The sequence below is a fragment of the Nanorana parkeri genome, unplaced genomic scaffold, assembly GCF_000935625.1.
Source record: "Nanorana parkeri isolate BGI_ZX_2015 unplaced genomic scaffold, ASM93562v1 scaffold518, whole genome shotgun sequence".
Taxonomy (NCBI): Eukaryota; Metazoa; Chordata; class Amphibia; order Anura; family Dicroglossidae; genus Nanorana; species Nanorana parkeri.
The window spans coordinates 185,433-193,382 of NW_017306786.1; the positions used below are offsets into that span (position 1 = coordinate 185,433).

At 48.7% G+C, this 7,950-nt stretch overlaps 1 pseudogene; it reads left to right on the forward strand.

Moving 5' to 3' along the window:
- Positions 1–827: 827 nt before the first annotated feature.
- Positions 828–2,421, forward strand: LOC108790983 (annotated as a pseudogene).
- Positions 2,422–7,950: the final 5,529 nt, after the last annotated feature.

Below are 7,950 nucleotides of genomic sequence, written 5' to 3' on the forward strand. Positions count from 1 at the left end.
TTAAAATACTTGTTTCTTTTCTATTATTTCTTTTTAAGGAAATTAAATTATGCATAGTTTTAAAGTTCATCTGGTAAAAGACTAGCTGACCCTTACCTGGACTGTAAAATGTGTTTCTTACTTGACAGAAGCAGACTACTGCACTGCCAGAAGGTGGTGGAGATCCAGGAGATGATGGAGGTCTTATTGTTGGTAAACCGGTTGTTGATATTATTTCAGAACTACTGCTAGGTGATGAGGAAATAGTACTATGAGGTGTAGAACCTGTTAGCTGCCCAGTTGTTCCAGAAGTCTCTCCAGGAGATGTTTCCGTTGGCGTGGTACCAGGAATACCCTCTGTAGGTAATGTTCCTGAAGGAGATGTGGATATTTCACCACAAGCTTTGATAAATGTTATGGAGCAACATTCATATCGTATTGCATGGTCTACACATTGTTTGTCTTCACTTATTTGATCCTTATTCCTGCAGTGTAACCCATCCTTCACATTGCATGTTACTATCTGGTGAATATTTTGATAACCCAAGCCTGTGGCTGTAACAGCTTTGCACTCAATGTTATTTTCTATTTCAGCTTTGGTACAAACATCAATTTCAAAAGCTCGAAGGTTCTCTCCATTCTCTTTTTCTTCACCATCTATACCAGAAGATGGCTTATCTGCGTTTATCCAATCTGTCCAGCGACATTCAGTTTGTCTCAGAATTGGGCAGCTGGAAGATGTGGTAGGGGTTACTGGTATGCCAGGTGTAGAGGTTTGCCCTGGTTGACCTGGAGATACTGGTATACCTGGTGTAGATGTTTCTGCTGGTTGGCCTGGAGATACTGGTATGCCAGGTGTAGAGGTTTCCCCTGATTCACCAGGTTTACCCGGAGATACTGGTGTGCCAGGTGTGGATGTTTCTCCTGGTTGACCTGGAGATATGGGTGTGCCAGATGTAGAGGTTTCTCCTGGTTGACCAGGTTGACCTGGAGATTCTGGTGTGCCAGGTGTAGAAAGTTCCCCTGGTAGACCAGGTTGACCTGGAGATATTGGTGTGCTAGGTGTAGAAGATTCCCCTGGTTGACCAGGCTGACCTGGAGATACTGGTGTACCTGGAGAAGATGTATCCCCTTGTTGACCTGGAGATACTGGTGTGCCAGGTGTAGAGGTTTCCCAGTGTGCCAGATGTAGAGGTTTCTCCTGGTTGACCAGGTTGACCTGGAGATTCTGGTGTGCCAGGTGTAGAAAGTTCCCCTGGTAGACCAGGTTGACCTGGAGATATTGGTGTGCTAGGTGTAGAAGATTCCCCTGGTTGACCAGGCTGACCTGGAGATACTGGTGTACCTGGAGAAGATGTATCCCCTTGTTGACCTGGAGATACTGGTGTGCCAGGTGTAGAGGTTTCCCCTTGTTGACCAGGTTGTCCTGGAGATACTGGTGTTCCAGATGTTGAAGGTTCCCCTGGTTGACCTGGAGATATTGGTGTGCCAGGTGTAGAGGTTTCCCCTGGTTGACCTGGAGATACTGGTGTGCCAGGTGTAGAAGATTCCCCTGGTTGACCAGGCTGACTTGGAGATACTGATGTACCAGGAGAAGAGGTATCCCCTGGTTGACCTGGAGATACTGGTGTGCCAGGTGTAGAAGTTTCCCCTGGTTGACCTGGAGATACTGGTGTGCCAGGTGTAGAGGTTTCCCCTGGTTGGACTGGAGATACTGGTGTGCCAGATGTAGAAGGTTCCCCTGGCTGACCAGGCTGACCTGGAGATACTGGTGTGCCAGATGTAGAAGTTTCACCTGGTTGTTCAGTTTGACCTGGAGATGTTGGTGTGCCAGATGTAGAGGCTTCCCCTGGTTGACCTGGAGATACTGGTGCGCTAGGAGTAGAGGTTTGCCCTGATTGACCAGGATGACCTGGAGATTCTGGTGTGCTAGCGGTAGAAGTTTCCCCTAGTTGACCAGGTTGACCTGGAGATACTGGTGTACCAGGTGTAGAGGTTTCCCCTGATTGACCAGGTTGTCCTGGAGATACTGGTGTGCCAGATGTTGAAGATTCCCCTGGTTGACCTGGAGATACTGGTGTGCCAGGTGTAGAAGATTCACCAGGTTGACCTGGAGATATTGGTGTGCCAGGTGTAGAGGTTTCCCCTAGTTGACCTGGAGATACTGGTGTGCCAGGTGTAGAGGTTTCCCCTGATTGACCAGGTTGTCCTGGAGATACTGGTGTGCCAGATGTTGAAGATTCCCCTGGTTGACCTGGAGATACTGGTGTGCCAGGTGTAGAGGTTTCCCCTTGTTGACCAGGTTGTCCTGGAGATACTGGTGTTCCAGATGTTGAAGGTTCCCCTGGTTGACCTGGAGATATTGGTGTGCCAGGTGTAGAGGTTTCCCCTGGTTGACCTGGAGATACTGGTGTGCCAGGTGTAGAAGATTCCCCTGGTTGACCAGGCTGACTTGGAGATACTGATGTACCAGGAGAAGAGGTATCCCCTGGTTGACCTGGAGATACTGGTGTGCCAGGTGTAGAAGTTTCCCCTGGTTGACCTGGAGATACTGGTGTGCCAGGTGTAGAGGTTTCCCCTGGTTGGACTGGAGATACTGGTGTGCCAGATGTAGAAGGTTCCCCTGGCTGACCAGGCTGACCTGGAGATACTGGTGTGCCAGATGTAGAAGTTTCACCTGGTTGTTCAGTTTGACCTGGAGATGTTGGTGTGCCAGATGTAGAGGCTTCCCCTGGTTGACCTGGAGATACTGGTGCGCTAGGAGTAGAGGTTTGCCCTGATTGACCAGGATGACCTGGAGATTCTGGTGTGCTAGCGGTAGAAGTTTCCCCTAGTTGACCAGGTTGACCTGGAGATACTGGTGTACCAGGTGTAGAGGTTTCCCCTGATTGACCAGGTTGTCCTGGAGATACTGGTGTGCCAGATGTTGAAGATTCCCCTGGTTGACCTGGAGATACTGGTGCGCTAGGAGTAGAGGTTTGCCCTGATTGACCAGGATGACCTGGAGATTCTGGTGTGCTAGCGGTAGAAGTTTCCCCTAGTTGACCAGGTTGACCTGGAGATACTGGTGTACCAGGTGTAGAGGTTTCCCCTGATTGACCAGGTTGTCCTGGAGATACTGGTGTGCCAGATGTTGAAGATTCCCCTGGTTGACCTGGAGATACTGGTGCGCTAGGAGTAGAGGTTTGCCCTGATTGACCAGGATGACCTGGAGATTCTGGTGTGCTAGCGGTAGAAGTTTCCCCTAGTTGACCAGGTTGACCTGGAGATACTGGTGTACCAGGTGTAGAGGTTTCCCCTGATTGACCAGGTTGTCCTGGAGATACTGGTGTGCCAGATGTTGAAGATTCCCCTGGTTGACCTGGAGATACTGGTGTGCCAGGTGTAGAGGTTTCCCCTGGCTGACCTGGAGATACTGGTGTGCTAGGGGTAGAGGTTTCCCCTGGTTGACCAGGTTGACCTGGAGATATTGGCGTGCTAGGTGTAGAAGACTCCCCTGGCTGACCAGGTTGATCTGGAGATATTGGTGTGCCAGGTGTAGAGGTTTCCCCTGGTTGACCAGGTTGACCTGGAGATATTGGCGTGCTAGGTGTAGAAGACTCCCCTGGCTGACCAGGTTGATCTGGAGATATTGGTGTGCCAGGTGTAGAGGTTTCCCCTGGCTGACCTGGATATTCTGGTTTGCTAGGGGTAGAGGTTTCCCCTGGTTGGCCAGGTTGACCTGGAGGTATTGGTGTGCCAGTTGGAGAAGTTTCCCCTGTTTGACCGGGTTGACCTGGAGATGTTGGTGTGCCAGATGTAGAGGCTTCCCCTGGTTGACCTGGAGATACTGGTGTGCTAGGAGTAGAGGTTTGCCCTGATTGACCAGGTTGATCTGGAGATTCTGGTGTGCCAGAAATAGAGGGTTCCCCTGGTTGACCAGGTTGACCTGGAGATATTGGCGTGCTAGGTGTAGAAGACTCCCCTGGCTGACCAGGTTGACCTGGAGATATTGGTGTGCTAGGTGTAGCTGTTTCTCCTGGCTGACCAGGAGATACTGGTGTGCCAGGTGTTGATGTTTCCCCTGGCTGACCAGGTTGACCTGGAGATATTGGTGTGCTAGGTGTAGCTGTTTCTCCTGGCTGACCAGGAGATACTGGTGTGCCAGGTGTTGATGTTTCCCCTGGCTGACCAGGTTGACCTGGAGATATTGGTGTGCTAGGTGTAGCTGTTTCTCCTGGCTGACCAGGAGATACTGGTGTGCCAGGTGTTGATGTTTCCCCTGGCTGACCAGGTTGACCTGGAGATATTGGTGTGCTAGGTGTAGCTGTTTCTCCTGGCTGACCAGGAGATACTGGTGTGCCAGGTGTTGATGTTTCCCCTGGCTGACCAGGTTGACCTGGAGATATTGGTGTGCTAGGTGTAGCTGTTTCTCCTGGCTGACCAGGAGATACTGGTGTGCCAGGTGTTGATGTTTCCCCTGGCTGACCAGGTTGACCTGGAGATATTGGTGTGCTAGGTGTAGCTGTTTCTCCTGGCTGACCAGGAGATACTGGTGTGCCAGGTGTTGATGTTTCCCCTGGCTGACCAGGTTGACCTGGAGATATTGGTGTGCTAGGTGTAGCTGTTTCTCCTGGCTGACCAGGAGATACTGGTGTGCCAGGTGTTGATGTTTCCCCTGGCTGACCAGGTTGACCTGGAGATATTGGTGTGCTAGGTGTAGCTGTTTCTCCTGGCTGACCAGGAGATACTGGTGTGCCAGGTGTTGATGTTTCCCCTGGCTGACCAGGTTGACCTGGAGATATTGGTGTGCTAGGTGTAGCTGTTTCTCCTGGCTGACCAGGAGATACTGGTGTGCCAGGTGTTGATGTTTCCCCTGGCTGACCAGGTTGACCTGGAGATATTGGTGTGCTAGGTGTAGCTGTTTCTCCTGGCTGACCAGGAGATACTGGTGTGCCAGGTGTTGATGTTTCCCCTGGCTGACCAGGTTGACCTGGAGATATTGGTGTGCTAGGTGTAGCTGTTTCTCCTGGCTGACCAGGAGATACTGGTGTGCCAGGTGTTGATGTTTCCCCTGGCTGACCAGGTTGACCTGGAGATATTGGTGTGCTAGGTGTAGCTGTTTCTCCTGGCTGACCAGGAGATACTGGTGTGCCAGGTGTTGATGTTTCCCCTGGCTGACCAGGTTGACCTGGAGATATTGGTGTGCTAGGTGTAGCTGTTTCTCCTGGCTGACCAGGAGATACTGGTGTGCCAGGTGTTGATGTTTCCCCTGGCTGACCAGGTTGACCTGGAGATATTGGTGTGCTAGGTGTAGCTGTTTCTCCTGGCTGACCAGGAGATACTGGTGTGCCAGGTGTTGATGTTTCCCCTGGCTGACCAGGTTGACCTGGAGATACTGGTGTGCCAGATGTAGAGGCTTCCCCTGGTTGACCTGGAGATACTGGTGTGCCAGGTGTAGAGGGTTCCCCTGGTTGACCTGGAGATACTGGTGTGCCAGGTGTAGATCTTTCCCCTGGTTGACCTGGAGATGCTGGTGTGCCAGATGTTGAAGGTTCCCCTGGTTGACCTGGAGATGCTGGTGTGCTAGGGGTAGAGGCTTCCCCTGGCTGACCTGGAGATATTGGCGTGCTAGGTGTAGAAGACTCACCTGGCTGACCAGGTTGACCTGGAGATATTGGTGTGCTAGGTGTAGCTGTTTCTCCTGGCTGACCAGGAGATACTGGTGTGCCAGGTGTTGATGTTTCCCCTGGCTGACCAGGTTGACCTGGAGTCGATGGTTTGCCAGGTGTAGAGGTTTCCCCTGACTGACCGGGAGATACTGGTGTGCTAGGTGTAGAGGTTTCCCCTGTTTGACCAGATTGTCCTGGAGATATTGGTGTGCCAGATGTAGAGGGTTCACCTGGTTGACCTGGAGATACTGGTGTGCCAGGTGTTGATGTTTCCTCTGGATGACCAGGTTGACCCGGAGATTCACTAACCCCAGGAGCAGATGTTACTGGTTTGCAGTATTTTGCACAACATTCAACCCTTATTCTGTAATTATGGCACTGTTCTTTTTTCGTCTGATCTACCTTTCTGCATGTTAGTCCACTTCCCAGGACACAGGTCATAATTTGTTGATTATTAGCAATTGTTACTCCATTATGATCAATGGCTTCACATTCTAGTTTGTGTTCAATTTCTGAAACTCTGCACACTTCATATCCCTTTGCTTTAAGATCTTCTGGGCTTTCGCTGTCCCCACCATCATTTTGCAGATTAGGTCTGTTGATATCATACCAACGAGTCATACGGCATTCCATTTGAATTTCACATGCTGTTGTTGGGGAAACAGAAGTTGTAACCTCAGATGATGATGATGATGATGTTTCTGGATGGAAACCAGGTGAAGCTGATGGTCCCAGAGTGGTTGATTCACCTGCAGTAACTGCTGGTTGAGATGTTTCAGATGTTGATACTGGTGGTGTTTGCACTGGCTCACAAAACACTGCACAGCATAAAATTCTCATTCTATAATTAAAGCAGTTTTCCTCTGTTTGATCTTTGTTTTGACAACGAAGTCCATCTTTTAAGTCACAGCTAAATTTCTGTTTGTTACCAGCAATGGCTGCACCTTTAGTGTCTACAGCTTCACATTCTATGTTCTTTTCAACTTCTCTTTCTGTACAAATATCAGCTCCCTTTGATTTTAAGGCTTCAACACTTTCAGTGTCACCTCCATCACTTTTTGGGCTAGGTTCATTATTATCATACCAATCTGTCCAACGACATTCCATCTTAAGTGTACAAGCTGCTGTTGGTGTAGGTGTTATTTCAGAGGATATTGGTGGATAACGAGTGCCTAATGGCTCAGACGTTTTATGCGCTTCAGTATATGTGCCTGTGGATGTAATAGTTGATGGTGATTGTGAAGTTCCTGGTTCTGATGGTGACCCTGTAGGTACTGTTACTTGACCTGGGGGCACACCACTAGTGGGTGATGGAGCAGAAGTAGCAGATGTGATGACACCAGGTGTTGTTACTGGTTTACAGTACTCAGCACAGCATGAAATCCTTATCCTATGGTTATGGCATTTTTCCTTTCCTGCTTGGTCTCGGTTTTTGCAACGCAAACCTCTTCTTAGGTCACAAGTAACTTTCTGTTTATTATTTAGGATCGCATGACCTTTGGTATTTATAGCTTCACATTCAATTTCTTTTTCAACTTCTTGGACTGTGCATCCATGTCCATTTGCTTTCATTACATCAATACTTTCATGTTCTCCCCCATCACTTTTCACATTAGGCTGACTATTATCAAACCAATCTGTCCATCGGCACTCCATCTTCATTTTACAAGCTGTTGTTGTTGAAGGTGTAGAAATAGCAGATGTGACTCCAGAGGTTGTTGTGACTGTACCAGGTGTAGATTCTACAGAACTAGTAGCAGTTGTGCTGATAGGTGTGTGAGTAACTGATTCACTAGGCAAAGACGTTGGAACTTTAGATGTTTTAACTTCATCAGAAGAGCTTCCAGTGGGGGTCAAAGGTGAGCTTTCAATGGGGGTCAGAGGCGAGCTTCCAGTGGGGATCAAAGGTGAGCTTCCAGTGGGGGACAAAGGCGTTAACTCAAAACTTGTAGAAGAAGAACATACCCTGTAGTTACAGCATTCAATTCTCATTTCATAATCGTAACACATTGGTGAATTTTCACTGTTCAAACAATATAGGCCAGTCTTTCTGTCGCATGTCACAGCTTGATTTAAATCTTTTATATCCACATCAGGAAATGATTTTGCCCTGCACTGAACATTGCTTGGGTTTTTGCATATTTTGTGACCTCGGGCTTCAATATCTTCAAATCTTTCCATATCTCCAGCTCCATTTTCAGGTTTGCTTACGTCGTACCACTCAGTCCAAGTACACTCATAAGCTTCAACACACAGAGTTGGTGGAACTGAAAATACATAAACATTTAACATATAGTTATTAAAAACTAACTAGATAATG